This window comes from Pelophylax lessonae (genome assembly GCF_965119305.1).
Source record: "Pelophylax lessonae genome assembly, chromosome: 9".
NCBI lineage: Eukaryota > Metazoa > Chordata > Amphibia > Anura > Ranidae > Pelophylax > Pelophylax lessonae.
In genome coordinates, this window is record NC_138776.1 from 200,708,995 (window position 1) to 200,735,034 (window position 26,040).

The following is a 26,040-nucleotide window of genomic DNA, read 5'->3' on the forward strand; positions in this document are numbered from 1 at the left end:
GATGTTTATAGATTTTAAACAGATTGTGAAATTAACCAACTGCTCAGTACCTCGGGTACCAAACAATGGAGGATTGGTGTGTGTTTATTTTGACAACTATTACTGCAAACCAATGTGTAATCAGGTATTTTACTTTATTAATATTATCTTTAGTGCTGTCAAAAATGGTTATTTCTCTTACGTCCTCCGACAGTTGCCGCCACTTCATATTCATCACTAATGGGGGTTATTGACCTTTGCTCCGCAGGAGTAGCTAGGCAACAAAATAGTTAATATCAAAGCTTTTAGCATATCCCACCCCTAGGGGGTGGTCCCCTCAGTCAATACCTCCCTGCTTCCTGCATTCCCAACTCAGTTTCTAATGCCTAGCTTAGGAGTAGGCTGGCTGTTCCTGTGCTGGGGCTCTCAGTCTCAGCTTCTTTTCTCTTTTTGATTTTATTTGGAGTTTTTTTCTCTTTCTTTTACTTAGCTGTTTATTTTCAGCATTAGTTAGCTTCTTCTGATGACGATGATCGTGCGGAGCTGGGTCTTGGACTGGCCACCCTGGATCCCAGGGCTCAGGGCCAGGGGCTTCCCAGCCTGCCATTGAGCGTTCAGCACAGGTTTCCCTGGCACATTGAACGACCCATCCCTGTTCGCTGCAGGGATGCTATCTGTGAGGTCGCTACCTCACTGGACGCCATTGCGGTTTCGCACCGCAGTTCCACTGCGTCACGGCTGCGACACTCCCTGTCCTCAGTACAGCGGTTTGGTCGCTGGAGCAGGCTCCCCACGCCATCCGGACTGGTAAGTGTATCTCTATGTGGGGACCTGTCTATTGGGTGTCAGTCTGGGACTGTGGGACCCTGCATGTCTGTGTGGCTGCTGAGCTCCCTGTCAGTTCCTGTGTGGAATTACTGCCTGTGTGTGGGCTGCGAGGGGGGGGGGGGGCTCTCCTGCTCTGCTGAGTGCATACATGAAGCAGTCTGAGTTTGGACATGCTGTGCGGCGATCGCTGCGGCGACCCGCCATTTTTTTGCGGCAGAAATGTGGTGGCCGGTCCTGTGTGGTAAGGCGCAGCGTTTTGGCGCCAACCGCCGCCATTTTGGCGGCGATCGATCAGGCCACATGTCGGCGCCATTTTCTATTTGCCTATCAAGTCCTCAGCCGAGCGGCCATGTTTGTGTAGCCTTACATAGGCTTTACAGGGGCGGTCAGTCATTGCATCACTTCCTTTTGCTCTGGGACAGCGATCGGTGGCAGCAGCCTGTGTGATCTCTCCAGGTTTTTACCTTTCCATTTTCCTGTATTCCTTGCCCAGTGTTCTTATCCCTGTGGGGGTCGGTGTATTCAGTGGGTGCGGTGGGCTACGCTCGCCGCGATCTTAAAGGGGCAGTACTCCTTTTTTCCTAATACTACTGGGGCATGGATTCTCAGGATTTCAAGTTTCCTCCCGCCTTGGTGGGGGGCCAAGGGGCTGCTGCTTCCCCCGAGGGGGCGGATCTGGCTGCTATTGTGGCAAATTTGGCTGCTCAGGTGCAGATGCTGGTGGCTGATCGATCCACAAAACGGCCCAGAGTGTCTATTTCCTCTGATTCAGAGGGCGATGGGGCTGCTATGGCTGGAGTGCCCTTCTCAGGGTCTCACTCATCTCTAGACCTTGTGGGGTCTGAGGGGGAGGCTGAGGTGGAAGGGGTTGATAATTCTCCCCCTGGCTCGTCTGAAGAGCTTGCACTCATGGATGAGTTGGTTGCTTCTATCAAGCAAACGCTGCATTTGCAGGATGAACCATGTCCTCCTGTTTTGATGTCCTCTTATGGGACGCAAAGGAAACGCAAAACATCGCAGGTTTTTCCTTGCTCTACGGAATTTCAGCGCGCGGTTGATGAGCAATGGCGCAATTTAAAGAAGCCTTTTGCTGTGCCGAGTAGGTTCAAGCTTCGTTATCCATTTACACCCGCCACTGATGAGCGCTGGTGTGTGCCGCCTCAGATGGATCATGCAGTGGCGAATTTAAATAAATCCACTGCGATCCCTGCTGAGGATACTCCGGTGTTCCGGGACCCGACGGACAGGAGATTGGAGTCTCTGGCCCGTCATTCTTATACGGTTGCTGGCTCTATGCTGAAGCCTATTTTTGCTTCCATTATGGCAGCCCAGGCTATTGCGGATTGGACGCAGGTGCTCAGGCGCACCCTGGTGGCTGACTCTGCCCCGCCGACAACTTTGGCTATGGTGGATCAGATTCATCAGGGTGTCATGTATTTGTGTGATGCGGACTTGGATTTGGTCCCTTTTGGCTGCGCGTCTTTCAAGTGTGGCGGTATTGAACCGTCGCCTGATATGGCTGAAATGTTGGTCTGTTGACAAAAAGACAAATACTGCTCCAATTTTAGAGCTTCACTTCCTATGAGACAATTTCATGACTTTAGTGGTCAGAAACCAGCTCTCGCAAGCAGTCACAGGTTCTTATTATTGTACAGAGAAAATTGTTTGTGTATCTAGCTCTTTACACCCCTATGAAGAATAATGAAAACCCAGGATGTTTTACTGACAGTGTTAGATAAGTATCACACAAAATGTGGCAGACTGGTCCTTTTAAAATGTGCAACAAGTTCACCCATCTATTGCTACCTATATAATGCAAACACTGATCAAATCTGTAAAGATTCTTGTGAAAATCAGACGTTTGCTAACACTCATATTGTATTCTCTACAATATGTGTGTATTATGCAACTAATTTCTGCTTCAGGATAATCAGCAATATGTGTTTATTATGTATACTATGTGTTAATATACATTCTTCTTTAGGCCCCTTTCAAACAGTCCGTCCGTGCGTTTATCTCAGCGGGGGATCGAGCCGCCGATCCCCTGCTGAGCAGGCGGGTGACAGCTGTGTCTCCGTGCTGTGCGTGGAGACACAGCTGTCAGTTTCCCATACATCCCTATAGGGGAATCGGATGGGAACGGACCGTCTGTCCGTTCTCATCCGATCCTCTGGACGGATGCAAAATAGGGTTTCCATCCATCCAGATTTGACGGATCGGATGTCAGCGGACATGTCTCCGCTGACATCCGATGCCCCATAGGAATACATGGGGGGGACCGTTCAAATCTGCCACAAAAACGGACAGGCGGATCTGAACGGTCAGTCTGTGTGAAAGGGACCCGACGGACAGGAGATTGGAGTCTCTGGCCCGTCATTCTTATACGGTTGCTGGCTCTATGCTGAAGCCTATTTTTGCTTCCATTATGGCAGCCCAGGCTATTGCGGATTGGACGCAGGTGCTCAGGCGCACCCTGGTGGCTGACTCTGCCCCGCCGACAACTTTGGCTATGGTGGATCAGATTCATCAGGGTGTCATGTATTTGTGTGATGCGGACTTGGATTTGGTCCCTTTGGCTGCGCGTCTTTCAAGTGTGGCGGTATTGAACCGTCGCCTGATATGGCTGAAATGTTGGTCTGTTGACCAATCTTCTCGCAAGACTTTAGCTAACTTGCCCTACGCGGGATCTCGCCTTTTTGGCGAATCTTTGGATACTCTGATAAAGGGTATTTCTGGGGGTAAGAGCACTCTCTTGCCCCAAACTCACAAGAATAAGTTTGTTTGTGGTAAGAAGAATACCTCGTTTAGACCCTCTTAGGGGTCCTTTCGTGCCTTTCGGTCGCACTATAAGGGCAAGCCCTTCAAGGGCCAAGGTTCCCAGAAGAAGCCGTGGACGGGTAAGCAGATGTCCGGCCAGTCCGGGTCCGCTGCCCATAACAATACGGCCTGAAGGGACGCCCTCACCCAGTTCTGGGGCGGGGGGACGTTTGCTCGGTTTTCTTCAACCCTGGCTGGACCGCATTCGGGACAGGTGGGTTCAGGAAATCGTTCGATCTGGTTACAAGATCGAGTTTCTCTCTCGGCCGGCGGGCAGATTTTTCCCCTCAAACCTTCAGCTGACTCCGGAGTGCTTGCGGGATCTGCACCTGGCGGTGCGGGCCCAGGGAGTGGTGGTTCCGGTGCCTCTTCGGGACAGATTTCGGGGGTTCTATTCCAATCTGTTCACTGTGCCCAGAAAGGTGGGCAAGGTACGTCCGATTCTGGACTTGAAAGCTCTGAACCACTTTGTGCGGGTTCGAAAATTTTGCATGGAATCCCTGCGCTCGGTGGTGGCTGCCCCGGTTCCGGGGGAATTCATGGCCTCCATCGATTTGAAGGATGCGTATCTTCACATTCCAATTTTCGAGGGTCACCAGAGGTACCTTCGATTCGCCATTGCGGAGGATCACTACTAATTTGTGGCGTTACCCTTCGGTCTTGCTTCGGCTCCGCGGGTTTTCACCAAGGTGCTTGCGCCGGTCCTGGCTTTACTGAGAGCCCAGGGCATCTCTGTCTTGAGGTATCTGGACGATATCTTGATTCGGTCTGCGACCAGTCAGGGCCTGGTGAACGACCTGTTCATCACGATGCAGACTCTGCAGGAGTTCGGTTGGACGATAAATTTCCCAAAGTCAACGTTGTGTCCGTCCGTTCGTCTTCCCTACCTGGGGATGATACTGGACTCTGTTCAAGCGAAGGTCTTCCTGCCGGAAGACAAGCTCCGGACACTTCAGGACGAGGTCAGGTCCCTCAGGGACAATCAGTGCTCGTCACTCCGGACGTGTATGAGGTGTCTGGGATTGATGGTCTCGGCTTTCGAGGCGATTCCCTTCGCCCAGTTTCACACACGGGATCTTCAGGCGGAGGTCCTGGCCAAGTGGGACGGGCGTCCGCAATCTCTGGATCTGCGGATTTCGTTGAGCCGCCTCACCCGAAGGGGTCTTTTGTGGTGGCTCCAGTCCCCGGCGGTGTCGGGGGGCAGGTCTTTTCGTCCTTTGTCGTGGACGGTGATCACCACGGATGCCAGCCTGTCGGGCTGGGGTGGTGTCCTGGGCGTTCTGTCCGCCCAGGGAACTTGGTCGGGGGAGGAATCCTCTCTTCCGATCAACATTCTGGAATTGCGAGCAATACATCTCTGCCTTCTGCGTTGGACGGACAGGCTTCAAGGCTGTCCGGTTCGGGTGCAGACGGACAATGCCACAGCGGTGGCCTACATCAACCACCAAGGGGGCACCAGGAGTGCCCGAGCGGCTCGGAAAGTAGCCGACATTCTGTCTTGGGCCGAGACGCACGTCCCGGCGATAACGGCAGTTCACATTCCGGGAGTGGAGAACTGGCAGGCGGATTATCTGAGTCGCCAGACCCTGGACCAGGGAGAATGGTCCCTTCACCCGGATGTCTTTCAGATGCTGTGCGCGAAGTGGGGGTCCCCAGATGTGGACCTGTTCATGTCTCGTCTAAACAACAAGGTGGAAAGGTTCGTAGCAAGGACGCGCGATCCTCGGGCAGACGCCTCAGACGCGTTAGTGACGTCCTGGAGTCAGTATCGTCTGATGTATGCCTTCCCACCGATTCAGCTGCTGTCCAGGTTCCTTCGCAGGTTGGCCTTGGAACCGCGCACGGTGATTCTGGTGGCACCGGACTGGCCTCGCCTGTCTTGGTACGCAGACCTCGTGAATCTGGCGGTCGACGCTCTGTGGCGTCTGCCTCTTCGAGAAGATCTCCTGTCTCAAGGACCGATCTTCCATCCTGCTTTAGTCGCTGGCTTTAACGGCCTGGCTGTTGAAAGCCAGGTCCTGAAGGATAGGGGTCTCTCCCCTGCGGTCATTCCCACTTTGATCAAGGCTAGAAAAGCCTCTTCGGGGAAGATTTACTACCGTACTTGGAAGGCGTATTTTGCCTGGTGTGAGTCCAGGGGGTATTCCCCTCGCTCGTACTCGATATCGAGAGTGTTGGCTTTCCTCCAAACTGGAGTGGACCAGCGTTTGGCGTTGGCCACGATTAAGGGTCAGATTTCTGCGCTGGCCGTTCTTTTTCAACGCCCTGTGGCGTCTAATTCTTTGGTTAGCACCTTTGTTCAAGGGGTGCGTCACTTGGCTCCTCCTCGGAGGAATCCTTTACCTCCATGGGACTTGTTCTGTCCGTATTGCAACATGCTCCCTTTGAGAAGATCAGGGAGATCTCGTTGTCTCTCTTGTCTAAGAAGGTTGCCTTTTTGGTGGCAATCACTTCGGCTCGCAGGGTATCGGAGCTGGCGGCCTTGTCCTGCAGCTCTCCCTACTTGGTGATTCACCTGGATAAGGTGGTCTTACGACCTAACCCTTCTTTTCTTCCGAAGAGGATCTCGAAATTTCACCTCAATGAGGACATTGTCTTGCCTTCGCTTTGCGCGAAGCCTAAGCATCCAAAGGAGGTGGCGTTGCATTCCTTGGATGTTGTTCGGGCGATCAGGGTTTACCAGTCATCGACGAAATCCTTTCGCAAGTCGGATTCTCTATTTGTCCTTCCAGAGGGTCCTTGGAAGGGCATGGCAGCGTCAGCTGCGACCATCGCCAAATGGATCAGACAGACCATTGTGCAAGCCTATGCTTTGAAGGGGAAGGTTCCTCCTTTCCCTGTGAAGGCGCACTCTACCAGGTCTCTGAGTACGTCTTGGGCCTATCGTCATCAGGCCTCTGTGGCCCAGGTGTGTAAGGCGGCGACTTGGTCGTCCGTTCACACCTTCTCAAAATTCTACAAGGTGGATGTTCAGGCATCGGCGGATGCTTCCTTTGGCCGCAAAGTTCTTAGTGCGGCAGTGCCTTAGGGCCCCTTGTTTTTGGGTCCTTGGCTGTTGGGATGTCTTTATCCCTAGGTTACTTGTTTTCCTGGGTCGTTGCTCCTGTTGAGCACGTTTTTTTTTCCTGTTGCCCAGTTGGTTCTCTTACCTTGATAAGGTTCCTTTCTCTGATGTGGGTACTGCGTTGCTTTAGGCGCGGCTGCTTTTTTTCCCACCCCTAATGTCTACACTGCTATGGGACGTCCCCATTAGTGATGAATATGAAGTGGCGGCGACTGTCGGAGGACGTAAGAGAAAACGGAAATTTTGTAAGATCTTACCTGTAAAATTCCTTCCTCTGAGTTCTCCGACAGTCGCCGCCCCCGCCCCTCTTTTGGGGTTTGTTTATGTACTCTACTGCTATGCTACTGAAACTGAGTTGGGAATGCAGGAAGCAGGGAGGTATTGACTGAGGGGACCACCCCCTAGGGGTGGGATATGCTAAAAGCTTTTATATTCACTGTTTTGTTGCCTAGCTACTCCTGCGGAGAAAAGGTCAATAACCCCCATTAGTGATGAATATGAAGTGGCGGCGACTGTCGGAGGACTCAGAGAAAGGAATTTTACAGGTAAAAATTCTGTTTTTGAATATTTCTTATACAAGACATCATTTTCTGTCTTTTAGTTCACATATTTTGTTGTCATTCTGTTACAATTTTCAGGATTGTATTTACAACACAGATACAGTATTTCCTATGCAGGTTCGTCTTCTAGTGGCTATCTGTATTTTAGATGGTGTGTTGCTGATAGTTTTGAGATTAAAATAACAGGATAAGCCATCTATAACAGTGTAAATTTGCTGTCCCCTCAAAATAACTCAACACACAACCATGAATGTCTAAACCCCTTGCAACAAAAGTGAGTACTAAGTGAAAATGTCTAAATTGGGCCCAATTAGCCATTTTTCCTCCCCGGTGTCATGTTAGAGTTACAAGGCCTCAGGTGTGAATGGGGAGCAGGTGTGTTATATTTGATGTTATCGTTCTAACTCTCTCATACTGGGCATAGGAAGTTCAACATGGCACCTCATGGCAAAGAACTCTCTGAGGATCCAAAAAAAATGAATTGTTTCTCTACATAAAGATAGCCTAGGCTATAAGAAGATTGTAATGACCCTGAAACTGAGCTGCAGCACGGCGGCCAAGACCATACAACGGTTTTACAGGACAGGTTCCACGCAGAACAGGCCTCACCATGGTCGATCAACGAAGTTTAATGCATGTGCTCAGGGTCATATCCAGAGAGTGTCTTTGGGAATTAGACTTATGAGTGCTGCCAACATTGCTGAAGAGGTTAAGGGGGTGGGGGTGTCAGCCTGTCAGTGCTCAGACCATACGCCGCACACTGCATCAAATTGGTCAGCATTGCTGTCGTCTCAGAAGGAAGCCTCTTCTAAAGATAATGCACAAAAAAGCCCGCAAAGAGTTTGCTGAAGGCAAGCAGAGTAAGGATATGGATAACTGGAACCATGTCCTGTGGTCTGATGAGACCATAATAAATGTATTTGGTTCAGATGGTGTCAAGTGTGTGTGGTGGCAACCAGGTGAGGAGTACAAAGACAAGTGTGTCTTGCCTACAGTCAAGCATGGTGGTGTAAGTGTCATTATCTGGGGCTGCATGAGTGCTGCCAGAACTGGGGAGCTACAGTTCATTGCAGGAACCATGAATGCCAACATGTACAGTGACATACTAAAGCAGAGCATGATCCCCTCCCTTCAGAGACTGGGCCGCAGGGCAGTATTCCAACATAACAACCCCAAAAACACCTCCAAGACAATCCCTGCTTTGCTAAAGAAGCTGAGGGTAAAGGTGATAGAATGGCCAAGCATGTCTCCAGACCTAAACCCTATTGAGCATCTGTGTGGCATCCTCAAACAGAAGGCGGAGGAGCGCAAGGTCTCTAACATCCACCAGCTTCAGTGATATCGTCATGGAGGAGTGGAAGAGGACTCCAGTAGTGACCTGTGATGCTTTGTTGAACTCTATGCCCAAGAGGGTGAAGGCAGTGCTGGAAAATAATGGTGGCCAAACAAAATATTGACACTTTGGTCCCAATTTGGACATGTTCACTTAGGAATTTACTCACTTTTGTTGCCAACGGTTTCGACATCAATGGCTGTGTGTTGTTATTTTGAGGGGACAGCAAATTTACACTGTTATACAAGCTGTGCACTCACTACTTTACATTGTAGCAAAGCGTCATTTCTTCAGTGTTGTCACATGAAAAGATATGATAAAATATTTACAAAAATGTTAGGGGTGTACTCTTTTGTGAGATACTGTATGTAAGCATCATCCACTATTATTTTGTTTATTGTAAGGTGCTGTTTTTCTCATTTTATTTATGCATGTCAGAGCCATCTTTACATTTTTAATTTAGCTAACAAACTTTCTGTAGCTGTGATGTGGGGTGGGGCTATATAAATCTCAGGATCAGATAGAGAGAAATAAAAATAATTTGACAGGTAAACCAGCTTCCATATATGTGTTTCAACTGTTTGTTAGGCTTTTTTTTTTCCCTAGAGCTCCAATAATATTCGCTAATACATTTTTGACACATTAAAAACATCTTTTTTCTTTTAATATTTAGTGTATAAACCCCAAAATAGTGGAGAAGTTTTGTCTTTGTGTAATTTACAAAGATAAAATCTAGAGCAACACTTAAGCTGGCCATAGAGGGGTCGGTATTCTATTAGTTCAGCAGAAATGTGGCCATTCCCGCTAGAGAGAAGTCAAATTATGGATCTTCTCTCAAACGGAAATGTTGGAACTATTTTAATCAGTCAGCACATACAGCTAATCGGCTGCGGCACTGATCAATGTATTCTGACAGTGGCAGAGTCCCTGCTGTCAGAATACAGTGGTGCAGCAGGGAGGGTTCCTTCAAATGTGTGGATGGGGAAATCCTTTTTTTTTTTTTTTTTTTTTTTGATCAGCTAGCTGGGTAATTAAAAAAAAAATCATCTATGGCCAGGTTAAGAGATTTTACAGACCCAATGTGGCAAACCATTGCAGGCAATCCGAAATAACCATTCATTAGTCCTAGATAAATGACTCCTGAAAAAGAAATTGTAGGTACTATGAGTAATTACATAACATTGCCGTTTACACTGTACTAATGTATGAGTTTTTAAAACTTTACTCAAGGGTTATGACTTCGCTTTTTTGAGAAGGAGCAGGCTATATGAGGAATGTGGAAAAAAACTGCCTACACTTGGACAACTCAGTATATCGGAGGTTCTCGGTTAGCAGAATGCATTGGTAAGTTGGTGGAATTAATTGTTGTTCCGCATGTGAAATATGAAAAGAAAAAAAAACAAAGTAAAAAGCATTTGACACGGTACCCTATAAATGCTTAGCCCACAAATTGAGGTCCGTTGGTGTATATGTAAATGGATACAGGGGTGTGTCCAGAGGGTAATGATAAATAGTGTATCTTCTTAATGGTCTGGGACCAATCCTGTTAAACTTGTTCATAGATTATATAGAGGTTGGGATAAATTGTTCAATCTCAGCATTTGCTGATGATACAAAGCTAAGCAGGGCAATCCTTTCACAACAGAAGAAAACACGTTTACAGGAAGACCTCTATAAAATTGAAGGGTGGGCAAACACGTGGCAAATGAGGTTCAATGTTGGGAAATGTAAAGTAATGCACTTGGGGGCTAAAAATATGAATGCAAGCTACATGCTAGAATCAAGGATGGAAAAAGACCCTGGGGGTCCTAATTGATGACAGACTGAGCAATAGCATGCAATTACAAGCTGAAGCAAGCAAGGCCAGCAGAATATTAGTATGCAAAAAAAAGGGTATTTACTCAAGAGATAAAATGTTAATTATACCACTTTATAAAACTCTAGTTTGGCCACATCTTGAGTATGCCATCCAGCTCTTGTCCACAGTCCACAGAAAGGATGCTCTGGAACTGGACAGAGTCAAGGGAAGGGCAATGAAACGAATAAGGGGGCTGGAGGATCCCAGCTAGGAGAAACATTAACTTTATTCTCCCTGAAGAAAAGATGCTTAAGAGGGGATATGATATTATTATACAAATATCTTAATGATGATTCCAACATCAGGAGGAATCTTTTCAGTCTCAGGTCACTCAAAAAGACACAAGACCACTCAATAAAGTCGGATGAGAAGTGGCTTAACATTAAACAGTGTAAGGGGTTCTTTACTGTTAGAGTGGTAAGGATGTGGAAGACGCTTCCACAATCGGTGGTTTCAGAGGGAAGTGTCACTAATTTAAAAATACTCTTAGATTGGTATTTTATCGAACACATTATACAAGGATATAGGAAGTGGTAGAGACACAAATGCGCATGCGCGCACACACACACACACACACACAGGCACACATTGATCTGGATGGACTGGTGTCTTTTTCCAACCTTACTAACTATGAAACTATGTTGGGTTTTATCACTTTTGCAGTTCAAAAATGTGCGGTTTTCCAAAGTGAACGTCCACTGAACATACTGAATTAGGTGATGTTTCAATACCCAATCATGTGCAAGAAAAAAAAAAGCTTCCATTTAATTTGCTAAATGAACAGCCTCTAAATCAACCCATTGTGCATGTGCAGCCATATGCAAACACATTAACCACTTTACCACTAGAGCATTTTGCTGTCTTACGTCTGGGCCACTTTTTGCGATTCGGCGCTGTGCGACTTTAACTGACAATTGCGCGGTCGTGCGATGCCGTACCCAAAAGAAATTTACGTCCTTTTTTTTCCCACAAACAGAGCTTTCTTTTGGTGGTATTTGATCACCTGTGCGATTTTTACTTTTTGCGCTATAAACAAAGAGCGTTTATTTTGAAAAAATAACAATATTTTTAACATTTTTTAAATGAAATTCCCCCCAAAAAAGATGTAAAAACCAATTTTTTTTTTAATTTTTGGCCATTTTTTTTTCTGCTACCCATGTTTGGTAAAAAAAATCGCAATAAGCGTATTTTGATTGGTTTGTGCAAAAGTTATTGCGTTGACTAACAAAGGGAAAGATTTATGTCATTTTTGGTGTTTTTTTTTTAACGAGTAATGGCGGCGATCTGCGATTTTTTTTTTTTTTTTTTTGCGGGACTGCGACATTGCGGCAGACAGATCGGACCCTTTGACATTTTTGACACTTTTGGGGGTACCAGTGACATTACTGCAGTAATCAGTGCTATAAATATGCACTGTTACTGTAAAAATGACACTGGCAGGGAAGGGGTTATTTTTATTGGAGAGGGAGGGGTTAATGTATGCCTGGTGCTTACTGACGTGTGGCGGGGGGGAGGTGACTGTGTGAGACAGGGACAGATCGGATGTCCAGCTATGCTGAACACTCCGATCTGTCACTCCCTGTCACTGAGGAGATCCGACCCCTCGTGTTTACACAGGCGGGCGGATCTCCACACTAGATCCCCGACGATCGGGGCAGAGCAGCGGCGATCGCCGCTGCTCCTCCCCTGGCCCGACTCCCCTGGCCCGACTCCCGCTGTGAATGAAAACAGCGGGACCGCGCCTCCGGCGGCTCGCGAGCGCCGCCTACAGGGGAGGAGTCTGGCGACGTAGGTCTACGTCGTCAGACGGGATCGTGCCACTTTGCCGCAGTAGTACTCCGGTACTCAGTGGCAAAGTGGTTAAAGAGGTTGTAGAATGATTTAGTAGAACTTAACCCATTAAAACAATATATGCTCATCTGGTTCTACCCTCTCGCTCTTATAGAACTTAGGAAAATCTTATCTTTTTCTGTATGATACAGCACTTCCTTCTTTCCAGCTTAGGTTAAAATGATATACCCCCCCATACATAGACACACTGCCTCTTGGGGTAGCCATGTTACATGCTACACGTTACACACCCCAGGAAGCAGCACATTAAGGAGTGTTAGTAAATACAATTCTCTGTGCAACACCAAATGTGTTAAACCGCTACAAATAAAAATGTGTCCATTCTCCAAATCTATTAAATGTTCCTGAAAATCACTGAACTCCTCACATAAAACCATAAATATATCTTAAATTGTACTGTGCAACATTATTCCATCATCAAGAAACCAATATCTGTTACAAGAAATGTGTAAAAAATAGTGCAAATACTCCAATGTTTTGACCAATAAATATTACTCTACCAATACACTATATATGCATATATACAATAAATCCAATGTGTACAATATTCAGAGATGTGAAAAGGAAAATAATTAAATATAAAAATTTAAAGTCCATAAGTGTATGAGTGTGAGATTTCCATCACCAAATTGTTCCAAACCAACTCAATTGCTATCTACTAAAAAGAAGCCTACATTTCTTGCTGTGAGCACTCTTCTGTAAATACCAGCACCATTCACTATCGACGCTCACCTTAACACATGAACCTATTTGGCAATATAGCTCACAGTGTGCTTTCCCCTTTAAAGGGTCTTAATTGGCTGCTTCAGGTATCCAGACACCAACTCTTGACTCCTCCAGTATATCAAATGATGTGAGGGAAACACAGCAAGATATTTTCACCACCAATAACTCACAAAAGGAATAGAAATTATACATATTGTTTTACCGCTTAAATTAGCAATAGTATTTTATTAAAACAAATTAAAATGCACTCACAAAATCAGTGCACTAATAAACAGTGGCACTGGTTGCACTAATGCAGCAAAAAGGGTTTAATTAACACTGACGCTGGTTGCACTAATGCAGCTCAAACAGGTTAATTAACTGTCACTGGTCGGTCACTAATGCATCAGTGACCAGTAGCAATACATTAACCCCCTCATTCTGCATAATACAAATACCATTGGTAATTAACCTCCCCTCAGCCTCAGTCTCCCCCCCCCCCCCAATCCAAAGAGGTAATGATGGCATTCAGCTTACTGGGATTAACAGTGCTTGGTTCTTCCTTGGCACGGCGGCTCCTCCAGGTCACAGCTTCGGCAAGCAAACCCTCTGCTCCTCTCATCTTGGTCCTTTGAAATTTCGGCTCCAGCCGGTGGCTGACGTCGCTACAAATCCCTATCACGTTTGTATCTCCGCTAACAGGGAAGTGAAGGTTCCGCCCCCCCTTGTACTGGCCCTGCTCTGCTGTTTCCGACCTTCCGGAAATGGCAGGCAGCGGCGGCTATCTTTGATGTGGCAAAATGCCGCAAAACCTCAATTTTGTTCTCGAGGAACCCTAGGGTTCAGCAGAACACCCATTGGGGAACGCTGGTCTAAACCGCTGGCAACAAAAGTGAGTACACCCCTAAGTGAAAATGTCCAAAGTGGGCCCAAAGTTTCACAATTTTGTGTGGCCACAATTATTTTCCAGCACTGCCTTAACCCCCTTGAGCATGGAGTTCACGAGAGCTTCATAGGTTGCCACTGGATGCCTCTTCCACCCACTCCTCCATGATGACATCAAGAAGCTGGTGGATGTAAGAGACCTTGCGCTCCTCCGCCTTCTGTTTGAGGATGCCCCCACAGATGCTCAATAGGGTTTAGGGCTGGATACATGGTTGGCCAATCCATTACCTTTACCCTCAGCTTCTTTAGCAAGGCAGTGGTCGTCTTGGAGGTGTGTTTGGAGTAGTTATCGTGTTTGAATACTGCCCTGCATCCCAGTCCTTGAAGGGAGGAGATCATGCTCTGCTTCAGTATGTCACAGTACATGTTGGCTTTCATGGTTCCCTCAATGAACTGTAGCTCCCCAGTGCCAGCAGCACTCATGCAGCCCCAGACCATGACACTCCTACCACCATGCTTGACTGTAAGCAAGACACACTTGTCTTTGTACTCCTCACCTTGTTGCCACACACGCTTGACACAATCTGAACCAAGTTTATCTTGGTCTCATCAGACCACAGGACATGGTTCCTGTAATCCATGTCCTTAGTCTGCTTGTCTTCAGCAAACTGTTTTTGTGCTTATTTGTGCATCATCTTTAGAAGGGGCTTCCTTCTGGGATGACAGCCATGCAGAACAATTTGATGCAGTGTGCAGCGTATATGGTCTAAGCACTGACAGGCTTACCCCCCTACCCCTTCAACCTCTGCAGCAATGCTGGCAGCACTCATACGTCTATTTCCCAAAGAAAACCTCTGGATATTACGCTCAGCACGTGCACTCAACTTCTTTAGTCGACCATGGTAAGGCCTGCTCTAAGTGGAACCTGTCCTTTTGAACTGCTGTATGGTCTTGGCATCCATGCTGCAGCTCAGTTTTAGGGTCTTGGCAATCTTCTTATTGCCTAGTCCATCTTTATGTAGAGCAACAATTTTTTTTCATATCCTCAGAGGGTTCTTTGCCATGACGTGCCATGTTGAACTTCCAGTGACCAGTATGAGAGAGGGAGAGCGATAACACCAGATTTGACAAACCTGCTCCCCATTCACACCGAAGACCTTTTAACACTAACGCATCACATGAAACCGGGGAGGGAAAATGGCTAACTGGGCCCAATTTGGACATTTTCACTTAGGGGTGTACTCACTTTTGTTGCCAGAGGTTTGGACATTAATGGCTATATGTTGAGTTATTTTGAGGGGACAGCAAATTTACACCGTTATACAAGCTGTACACTCACTACTTTACATTGTAGCAAAGTGTCATTTCTTCAGTGTTGTCACATGAAAAGATATAATAAAATATTTACAAAAATGTGAGGGGTGTACTCACTTTTGTAACATACTGTATATATCATGGCATATAAAGTGCATAACATTAGTGCAGTCCATTTCAAAAGTGCATCTACTGTATATATCAGGCATGTCTAACCTGCGGCCCGGGGGCCACATGCGGCCCGGAACCCCAGGCAATGCGGCCCACTGCCCCGTGACAATTTTTTTTTCCGGGTGAGGAAGGACGTCGGGTCGGGGGCATGGCCACAGGGGCCTCCAACTAATTGTAGGCAGAGGCTGCCTCGGAGGGGAGGGGGGAGGCGCGCATGTGCAGTGTTTCTGACTTCTACCACCATGACCACTTCAAATCACTGAAGTGGTCATGTTGGTTAGAGTGTTCCTTTAATATTTCTCAGAAGGAGTAAACCTCTATATACTGATTCAATTTCATTTGATCATCTTCTAGTTGTGTTAAATTAGTGCGGGGGGGGGGGGGGGGCGGTGGCACAGGAAGGGCGCAGCGGCATTTTATTACTTATATACTTTAACTATAGTATATATTTTATATGCGGCCCGAGAAAATTTCTCTACGCTCAATGTGGCCCAGAGAAGCCAAAAGGTTGGACACCCATGGTATATATGAAAGTGTATAACAGTTCATTCTCCAGCTGTGATGTAACAATTATAACCACTTGCTTCCAAATAAAGTGCCTCTCGTGTGAATATATATAGTATAAACAAAGTTGTGTACTTTCACCTTCTTGTGCTCCCAGAACTCTCACCTTAGTGAGTAACCAAATTTGCTTTTTGATTACAGTGCTCAGGGCGATGTTTCCCCGATCCTGGCTTGGTTGCAGATCTATCAGATGTATTTGGATTTTCCTTGGTAGTGGTCCCTTTAAGGCTCCGTTCACCATGCATAATCCATATGTTAGGGTAATGCAAGATGGCCTCCTATAGTGTAGTAGTCAAAATCGATAAAAAAAAATAGTAACACTTACATTCAGATCAATAAAAAACGATTGGTTATGCAAAAACACAAAGCAGCATACAGATCTCCGACATCACTTCCGGTCTAGGAAAATGGCCACCATATGATTTTTAATGGAAACCACAACAGAATGGGTCACCACACAATTTTCGGGCTCCACCAGATAAATGGCATCTAACATAACCAATCCAGTTCTCCCGATGAAGTCCTGTGTTGTGACACAACGTGTAGGGCATCCTGGACCAGAAGAGATGTTGGAGATATGTATGCTGCTTTGTGTTTTTACATACCCAAGCATTTTTTTCAATCTGAATGTAAGAGTTACTATTATTTCTCTTACGTCCTCCGACAGTCGCCGCCCCCTCTAAGTCATCACTGTTGGGTATTGTCATCTGCTCCGCAGGAGTAGCTAGGCATATAGACTTAGTTAAAAACAAAAGGCATTTGCATGTATACACCCCTGGGGGCTGTCCCATCTGGTCAATACCCTCCTGTAGTGTCCACTCCCAACTCAGTTTTAATTTGCCTAGCATCAGGAGTAGTTAGGCTTTCCCTGTGCTGGGGCTTCGGTCTCAGCCTATCTTCTTTTATTTGATTTTCTTGAAAAATGTCAGTTTTTCTTTCTTTACTAGCTGTTTATTTTGTCAGCTTTAGTTTTTAGTCGACTCTTCAGACGAAGATGGACATGCGGTACTGGGATTCGGACTGGCCGCCCTGGTTCCCCAGGGCACAGAGGGTCAGATGGACCCCCAGCCCGCCATTGAGCGTTCAGCTATGGTTCGCCCTGGCATTATGAACGACCCATCTCTGTTCGCAGCAGGGATGCAGCTGTGAGGTGGCTACCTCACTGGACGCATCTGCGACTCAGCAGTGCAATGTCCCTGGCAAACGGCATTCCCTGTCAGATGAGGACAGCGGCTTTCCGTTCTGTGAGGCTCCCCACGCTATCGGGTACAGGTAAGTACTTCTGTGTGGGGCCTCTGTGTGGGGTAGCAGTCCTGGTTGCTGTGTGTTCCCCATGTCTGTGCCTTGTGTGACTCCCTGCTGCGATCCCTGCGGGGATCGCTTGTACATGCGCTGCGGCGCTGTGTGTGTTTGGGGGTGCAGACTGTGTATGGGCCGCGGCGGGGGGAAACCGAGCAGTCCGCCATTGTTTTATACACTGGGCAGGCATGTGAGCTTCTCTATGGGCACAACTACATGCTGATTTGGCGCCAATCGCCGCCATTTTTGAGGTGACCGATCGCTCGGTTCGGCCGCATGTCGGCGGCCATTTTGGTGGAGTCTCCCATACGTTCCTATGGGGCAGTCATTTTCCCTGGGTCATGCAGCAGATGGTTCAGCCTACTTTTACAGCACTTCCTCTTTCCTCTGAAGCAGGAATATTTTTTCTGTACTGTCGCTTCTGGCTCAGTTTTGTCTCCTTCCTGTTTGGGGGTCTTTTTCTATCTTTATAGCTGGAGCGGTGGGCTGCGCACTCGCAGCACTTTTAAAGGGACAGCACCTAAATCTTGCACTGTCCTTTTTTTCTCACCTGCGCATGGATTCTCCGGATAGCAAATTTCCACCAGCCCAGTTCTCCTGTGGCCCCTCTGAGACCTGATTTGGCCGCTGTAGTGGCGACTTTAGTGTCTAATATGGAAATACTGATGGCTGAACGTGCTGCTCGTAAGAGGCCCAGATTGTCCCTCTCCCCTGATTCAGAGGGTGATATGGCTGCTGCGAGTGTGCCCTTTTCAGGGTCCCGCTCATCCTTGGACCTGCAGGGGTCTGAGGCGGAGGTGGAGGGGGTTGATACCTCCTCTCCGGGGTCGTCCGAAGAACGGGCGACCATGGATGAATTAATTATTTCTGTGAAGGAAACTTTGCACTTGGAGGATGAGCCCAGTCCCCTGGGCGTTGCGTCCTCTTTTGGGACGCACAGGACCCGCAAGTCGGCGCAGGTTTTTCCCTGTCCCGCTGAGTTTCATTACACTGTTAATGAAGTGTGGCGCACGTTAAAACGTCCGTTCGTGGTGCCCAGTCGGTTCAAATTGCTTCACGCCGGCTACGGAATCGCGCTGGTGTGTACCTCCACAGGTGGATCACACGGTTGCAGTGTTGAACAAGGCTACCTTGGTTCCTATGGAGGATTCCCCGGTTTTCCGGGATCCAACGGACCGGTGTTTGGAGTCTTTGGCCCGCCATTCCTATACGGTGGCGGGCTCTCTGCTCAAACCCATTTTCGCGTCCATGTTAGTGGCGCAGGCGGTTGCTGATTGGACTATGGTGCTTAAGAACAACCTTGTGTCTGATGATGTTCCGCCTGCCCGGCTGGAAATGGTGGATCAAATCCACCAAGGAATTATGTATCTGTGTGATGCAGCCTTAAATGAGGCCCCCTTGGTGGCTCGCCTCTCCAGTGTCGCGGTGCTTAACCGACGCCTGATATGGCTGAAGAGCTGGTCGGCCGACCAGTCCTCGTGGAAAACGGTTGCTGATTTTCCCTATGCTGGCTCTCGCCTTTTTGGCGAGGCGTTGGATACCCTGGTAAAAGGCATCACGGGGGGCAAGAGCACTATGCTGCCCCAGAACCCGAAGCACAAGTCCTTCCGGGGCAAGCGGAGTTCTGCGCCTAGATCCAGTCAGGGTTCCTTTCGTGCCTTTCGGAACCAATCCAAGGGCAAGCCCTTCAAGTCCCAGGGCGGACAGAAGAAGCCCTGGGCGGGTAAGCAGAAGTCAGGCAATACCGCTTCGACGGGCCAATCCAATTCTGCCTGAAGGCACGCCCTCACCCGTTTCTGGGGTGGGTGGACGTTTGCGCGGTTTCCTCCAACTTTGGCTGCTCCGGATTTCGGACAGGTGGGTTCAGGAAATCGTTCGGTCGGGATACAAGATCGAGTTTCTTTCCCGGCCAGCGGACAGATTCTTCCCCTCAAATATTCATTTGCCTCTGGGGCGTCTGCAGGACTTGCACCGTGCGGTTCAGGACCTCCTTGCTCAGGGAGTGGTCGTCCCGGTGCCTCACCAGGACAGGTTTCGGGGCTTTTATTCCAATCTGTTCACTGTGCCCAGAAAGGAGGGCAAAGTGCGTCCTATCCTGGACCTGAAAGCTCTGAACCGCTTTGTGCGAGTTTGGAAATTCCGTATGGAGTCTCTCCGATCGGTGGTGGCTTCTCTGAGCCCAGGGGAGTTCCTGGCTTCAATAGACCTCAAGGATGCGTACCTGCATGTCCCCCATCTTCGAGGGTCATCAGCGGTACCTTCGGTTTGCTGTCGCGGAAGACCATTACCAGTTTGTGGTGTTACCTTTCGGTCTTGCTTCGGCTCCCAGGGTCTTTACCAAGGTACTGGCGCCGGTTCTGGGCCTACTGAGGGCTCAGGGCATTGCGGTCTTGGGGTATCTAGACGATCTCCTCATAAGATCAAGTGTCAGTCAGGACCTGGTGCGCGATCTGTCCATCACGGTCCGAACGCTTCAGGGAGTTCGGATGGACCATCAACATTCAGAAATTATCGTTGTCCCCTTCGGTTCGTCTTCCCTACCTGGGGATGATTCTGGACTCAGAAGGTGTTCCTGCCGGAGGACAAGCTCCGAACATTGCGGGACGAGATCGGGTCCCTCAGGGATGTGCCAGCATCATCACTCAGGACCTGTATGCGGGTCCTGGGGTTGATGGTGTCGACCTTCGAGGCGATACCTTTTGCTCAGTTCCACACGCGAGGTCTCCAAGCGGAGATCCTGGCGAAATGGGACGGACTGGCTCGGTCCCTGGATCTGCATGTCTCCTTGAGTCGTCAGACAAAATTGGCTCTTCGGTGGTGGCTCCAGTCTCCGGTGACGCAGGGCAAGTCTTTCCGTCCGTTGGTTTGGATGGTGATCACCATGGATGCCAGCCTGTTAGGCTGGGGTGGGGTCCTGGGCACCCTGTCTGCCCAGGGCACTTGGTCGGAGGAGGAGTCCTCCCTTCCGATCAACGTCCTGGAATTGCGAGCGATCAAGCTCTGCCTCCTCCAGTGGTCGGATCGTCTACAGGGTCGTCCTGTCCGGGCGGACAATGCTACCGCGGTGGCTTACATCAACCACCAAGGGGGCACCAGGAGTGCTCGGGCGGCCCGGGAGGTGACAGACATTCTGTCTTGGGCCGAGCTTCACGTCCCGGCAATCTCAGCGGTTCACATTCCGGGTGTAGAGAATTGGCAAGCAGACTGAGTCGCCAGACCCTGGACCAGGGGGAATGGTCCTTACACCCGGAGGTCTTCCAAATGCTGTGTGCGAAGTGGGGATCCCGGACGTGGATCTGTTTGCATCTCGGCTAAATCAAAAGGTGGGAAGGTTCGTGGCAAGAACGCGCGATCCGTTGGCGGACGCCTTGGATGCGTTGGTGGCCCCTTGGCATCAGTATCGTCTGATGTATGCCTTTCCTCCAATTCAGTTGCTGTCCAGGTTCCTCCGCAGGCTAGCCTCGGAGCCGCACCTGGTGATTCTGGTCGCGCCGGACTAGCCTCGCCGGTCCTGGTACGCCGACGTTGTTCACCTGGCAGTGGCGCCTCCGGGGCGACTGCCCCTGCGGGAAGGTCTTCTGTCTCAAGATCCAATCTTCCATCCTGCTTTACAGTCGCTGGCTTTAACGGCCTGGCTGCTGAGACCCAGGTCCTGAGGGACAAGGGTCTCTCCCCTGAGGTTATCCCTACGCTGATCAAGGCTAGGAAATCCTCTTCTGGTAAAATCTATTACCGTACCTGGAAAGCTTATTTCGCCTGGTGTGAGTCCAGGGGGTTTTCCCCTCGCTCGTACTCGGTGTCAAGAGTGTTGGCTTTCCTCCAGTCTGGCGTGGATCAGCGTTTGGCGCTGGTCACGATAAAGGGTCAGGCCATCCTTTTCCAACGCCCTGTGGCGTCTAATTCCTTGGTCCGTACCTTCATTCAAGGTGTGCCACACTTGGTTCCTCCCAGAAAGGAGCCTTTACCTCCATGGGACTTGAACTTGGTTCTGTCCGTGTTACAGCGTGCTCCCTTTGAAAATATCAGGGAGATCTCTTTGCCTCTGTTGTCAAAGACGGTCGCCTTTTTGGTGGCGATCACTTCGGCTCGCAGAGTATCGGAGCTGGCGGCGTTGTCTTGCCGCTCCCCTTACTTGGTAATTCATAAGGATAAGGTGGTGTTGAGAACACTTCCGTCCTTTCTTCCCAAGGTGGTCACTGAATTTCACCTTAATGAGGAAATTGTTCTGCCTTCACTTTGCACGAAGCCTAAGCATCCGAAGGAGATTGCTTTGCATTCTTTGGATGTTGATAATAGGAGTAAGAATAAAACCCACTCAACCCAGCGCTAATAAAATAGAAAATCTAAATGTAAAGCAGCCGCTATAAAAAATCAAATAATAAGAAGAGGTGTATAATGAGAATCAGAGGAGGCTCACATATTAGCGCTGCTAGTGTATGTGAGCCTCCTCTGATTCTCATTATACACCTCTTCTTATTCTTTGGATGTTGTCCGGGCGATCAGGGTTTACCTGTCTACAGAATCCTTTCGTAAAACGGATTCCCTGTTTGTTCTTCCTGAGGGGTCTCGGAAGGGCATGGCTGCGTCCGCAGCAACTATTGCCAAATGGATCAGACAGACCATTGAGCAGGCTTATGCTTTGAAGGAACGGGTTCCACCCTTCCCTGTTAAGGCGCACTCTACTAGATCTGTGAGTACGTCCTGGGCTTGTTGGCATAGGGCCTCGGTGGCCCAGGTGTGCAAAGCTGCGACTTGGTCGTCGGTGCACACTTTCTCGAAATTCTACAAAGTCGACGTTCTGGCATCGGCTGATGCTTCCTTTGGCCGCAAAGTTCTCAGTGCGGCAGTGCCATGAAGGACCCTTGTTTTTTTATGGGTCCCTGTCTGTTGGTATTTGCTTTCCTGGGCGGTTGCTCCTGTTGAGCATTGTTTTTTCTGTTGCCCAGTGGGTTCTCTTACAGTGCATGTAAGGTTCCTTTCTCTGCTATGGGTACTGCGTTGCCTCTTATACGGCTGCGTCTCCCACCCCTCATGTCTATACTGCTTTGGGACATCCCAACAGTGATGACTTAGAGGGGGTGGCGACTGTCGGAGGACGTAAGAGAAAACGGAATTTTTGTAAAATCTTACCTGTAAAATTCCTTTCTCTGAGTCCTCCGACAGTCGCCGCCCCCGCCCCTCTATACGGGGTTCTTGTTTTCTTACTGCTATGTTACCAAACTGAGTTGGGAGTGGACACTGCAGGGGGGTATTGACCAGATGGGACAGCCCCCAGGGGTGTATACATGCAAATGCCTTTTGTTTTTAACTAAGTCTATATGCCTAGCTACTCCTGCGGAGCAGATGACAATACCCAACAGTGATGACTTAGAGGGGGCGGCGACTGTCGGAGGACTCAGAGAAAGGAATTTTACAGGTAAGATTTTACAAAAATTCCGTTTTTTTAAATAAACATATTGATTCAAACTTCTACACTATGGGTGGTCATAATATTATGGGTGATTGGTGCAACAATCCTTAACTTGCCGTAAAAGAGTTTTAATAGAAGCCCTCATTGACCCCAGTAGCTACAGGAACTGTGGACTCATTCAACATCAAAGATCACAGCAAAATATTCCTAGACCACTTCTGTAGTGAAATTTAAGGACGAATTGCTCCACGTGCCTGCATCAAACCATGTTGTGCTTCCTAAGAATATGTAAATATTTGAATGAACATACAGTGAATCCAGAAAGTATTCACAGTGCTTCACTTTTCCATATTTTGTTATGTTACAGCCTTTTTCCAAAATTGATTACATTAGTTATTTTCTCAACATTCTACAAACAAAACCCCATAATGACAATGTGAAAGAAGTTTGTTCAAAATCTTTGCAAATTTATTAAAAATAAAAAACAAAATAAGTCACATGTACATAAGTATTCACAGCGTTTGCCAAGATACTCAAAATTGTGCTCAGGTGCATCCTGATTCCACTGATCTTTGAGATGTTTCTACAACTTGCTTGGAGTCCCCCTGTGGTAAACTCAGTTGATTGGAGATGATTTGTAAAGGCACACACCTGTCTATATAAGGTCCCACAGTTAACAGGGCTTTTTCAGAGCTAAAATCAAGCCATGAAGTCCTGTAGACCCTTGAGACAGGATTGTATGGAGGCACAGATCTGGGAAAGGGTACAGAAAATGTTCTGCAGCATTGAAAGTCCTAATGAGCACAGTGGCCTCCATTACCCGTAAATGGGAGAAGTTTGGAACCACCAGGACTCTTGCTAATGTGGGCCGCCTGGTCAAACCGAGCTATCGGGGGAGAATGGCCTTAGTCAGGGAGATGACCAAGAACCCAATGGTCATTCTGACAGAGCTCCAAAGTTTCTCTGTGGGGAGAGGATAACCTTCCAGAAGAACAACCACCTCTGCAGCACTCCATCAATCAGGCCTGTATAGTAGAGTTGCCAGACGGAAGCTACTCCTCAGTAAAAGGCACATGGCAGCCCGCCTGGAGTTTGCCAAAAGGCACCTGAAGGACTCTTAGACCATGCGAAAAAAAATTCTCTGGTCTGATGAAACAAAGATTGAACTTTTTGGCCTAAATGGCAAGTATCATGTTCGGAGGAAACCAGGCACCGCTCATCACCTGGCAAATACCATCCCTACAGTGAAGCATGGTGGTGGCAGCATCATGCTGTTGGGATTTTTCAGTGGCAGGAACTGGGATACTAGTCAGGATTTTGGGAAAGAAGAATGCAGCAATGTACAGAGACATCCTTGACGAGAACCGGCTCCAGAGCCCTCTGGACCTCAGACTAGGGCTGAGGTTCATCTTCTAACACAGTGGTTCTCAATTCCGGTCCTCGGGACCCACCAACAGGCCAGGTTTGCAAGATAACTAAATTACATCACAGGTGATCTCATTTGCTGCTCAGTGATTGCAGTATTCTAGTCTGCATCCCCCAAGGTAATACTTAAAATCTGGCCTGTTAGTGGGTCCCGAGGACCGGAATTGAGAACCACTGTTCTAACAGGACAACGACCCTAAGCACACAGCCAAGATAACAAAGGAGTAGCTATAGGACAACTCTTTGAATGTCATTGAGGGGTCCAGCCAGAGCCCAGACTTGAACCCATTTAGCAATCTCTAGAGGGATCTGAAAATGGCTCTGCACCGACGCTCCCCATCCAACCTGATGGAGCTTGAGAGGTCCTGCAAAGAAGAATGGGAGAAACTGCCCAAAAATAGGTGTGCCATGCTTGTAGAATCATACTCAAAAAGACTTGACGCTGTAATTGGTGCCAAAGGTGCTTCAACAAAGTATTGGCCAAAGGATGTGAATACTTATGTACATGTGGTATTTTTTTTTTTTTTTTTTTTTTAGTTTTTTATTTTTAATAAATTTGTAAAGATTTCAAACAAACTTTCATGTTGTCAATTGTTTGTAGAATTTTGAGGAAAATAATGAATTTAATCAATTTTGGAATAGAGCTGTAACCTAAAAAAAATGTGGAAAAAGTGAAGCGCTGTGAATACTTTCCGGATTCCCTGTAGCTTGGTCACTTTATGGCATTTTTGCTTTGCCACTGTACATGACTCGGAAGCAGGCAGTATTCTTAGCTCTGTGCCCAGAATGGAATAACAATGCAGAAGGACAGCAGGCAGTGTTTTTCTTTTAATTGTGAATGAACAGATTTGAAGCTCGTATTGCTGTGCTTCCTTTTATGACAATATCTGACAGGTCAGTCTCCTAGTCAAAGGGAAGGGATTGCAGCTTCTCTGCTCAGCGTTCATAGCGGAAACATATTCCATTAGAGACAATGGCGCACATTGGTAAAACACATTTATTTTGTTCCAGCTTCAGATATCCTGGTGAGTGGACAACCATCGGACTATTTCAACAAGACAACGTGTCTAGAAGTTGTTTCGGACAAGAAAAGAAAACAGGAACATATAGATGAGTTCATAAGCGCACTGAAAGAAAGAGACAGAAAAAAAATCACAACAGAAATCTGGATTTTGTCGCTTGTGGAAAATGCTCAACAGATTAAATAAAATGTGATTTTGGAATGCCTTTTTAATTTTCTGATTTTTGGCAGCCCCCTGCTTGAATTTCAAATTAATGTCTGATTGCTAACAATGCCGTACTTACTGACATTTGTTGTTATTCATTTTGAATGTCATTAACTCTGCAAACATCACTTACAGTAAATCAAATATATAATAGTATATATTAAATCCTAAGGCTAACTATTTATTATAGCGTGGAAAGAGATTACGTTACTGTCAGGTGAACCCAATGGGGAGTTTTTCCCTCCCTGCCACTGTAACACACCCACAGGTCTCATTTTTTTTTTTTCAATGAATGTATATGAAGAAGGGGGTGTTGTTCAATTTTTTAAATACAATTTTTAATTTGCACATTTACTTGGCCAAGCTTTTTAAATATGTGTTGAATTTAAGATATGTATATGTAAATAAATTTTGTAAGGAATTTTGCAACTTTAGTGGTGTTTATTGTCAGTTTGTGTTTTTGCTTTTCTTTATATATAGAGGGTGGTTGTTCAGTCAGATTCAGGTTTTTATTTCTTTGTATAGTGCTGTGATTTATTACCCACGACTCATCCACTCTTACTGAAACCAGCTTAGATTATAAGAAAAGTTAAATTTTTATCTTTGTTTTCTTTTATTTATTTTTTTTTGGGGGGGGGGCTGCTTTAGATATTTTCTTGTTTAATTGAATTTTTATTGTAATGTAAAGAAACTTACAAAACGAGAAAACAAATATCAAACAAAGAGTCCAATTCCACATACATAGGCATAG

At 47.4% G+C, this 26,040-nt stretch overlaps 1 long non-coding RNA gene across 1 annotated transcript; it reads left to right on the plus strand.

Moving 5' to 3' along the window:
- Positions 1-25,680, plus strand: LOC309563703. Its single transcript, XR_014225729.1, has 3 exons — positions 1-124; positions 9,812-9,925; positions 25,075-25,680. It is a non-coding gene; the product is annotated as an uncharacterized lncRNA (long non-coding RNA).
- The last annotated feature ends 360 nt before the right edge of the window (positions 25,681-26,040 follow it).